Source organism: Propithecus coquereli, unplaced genomic scaffold (assembly GCF_000956105.1).
Source record: "Propithecus coquereli isolate 6110/MARCELLA unplaced genomic scaffold, Pcoq_1.0 Scaffold109, whole genome shotgun sequence".
Classification (NCBI taxonomy): domain Eukaryota; kingdom Metazoa; phylum Chordata; class Mammalia; order Primates; family Indriidae; genus Propithecus; species Propithecus coquereli.
In genome coordinates this window covers 3,393,177-3,393,860 of record NW_012134858.1, presented here as the reverse complement: position 1 = coordinate 3,393,860, position 684 = coordinate 3,393,177, and the positions used below count along the sequence as shown (strand labels likewise).

The 684-nt window shown below is 55.3% G+C and overlaps 1 protein-coding gene across 2 annotated transcripts in view; it reads right to left on the bottom strand.

Annotated features, from left to right (window-relative positions):
- CDHR1 (cadherin-related family member 1) overlaps nt 1-684 on the bottom strand; it is a 29,690-nt gene that overhangs the window by 14,485 nt on the left and 14,521 nt on the right. The gene's annotated exons all lie outside the window — the stretch shown is intronic.

Here is a 684-nt window from a genome sequence, read left to right as displayed (position 1 = left end):
TCCTTACCTCGGGAAGTCTCCTCCACAGAATGTAATCTTGTCACCTGTGTCTTGCCATGAGGAAACCGAGTCTCAGAGGGGCTAAGTAACTTGTGTGAGGTTACACAGCAAGTGCAGAGCTGGGACTTTTACTCACTTCTGTTCAGCCCCCAGATTCCACACTGTGTTCCTTCTCTTATGCATAATAGTGTGTGTATGTGTATGTGTGTGTGCATGCACATGTATGGGTGTGTGTGTGTGTGTGTGTGTGTGTGAAGGAAAGAGAAAGAGGGAAGGAAGGGGAAGCAGGGAAGGGAGGGGAGGACGAAAGAGAGGAGAGAGGGAGAGGAGACTGGAGGAGGAGGAGGAGAGGCGGTGTGGAGACGGGCGGGATGGGTGCTCTGTAACTGGGCGAAGGTTTGCAGCGGTGGTAGGGAGGGAAGGCGGCCAAGGGTCTTTGTGCTTGCAGAAAGGAGCCCGTGTGTGATGGTGGCCTTGTCTGTCCGTGTGTGAACCGCTGGAGAGCAAGTGTGCACCAAGTGTGTCCAGGGGACAGGGTTGGGGTGTCTAGACATGTGCACATTGGGATCAGGTGCCTGGTGTGATGACCTGGCCCACCCCAGGGACCGCTCGGCCTGCTCAGTTGCTGCCTGGTTTTAGGAAGAGCACAGACTCTGGAGCCAGCAGACACAGGGTCAAATCCAG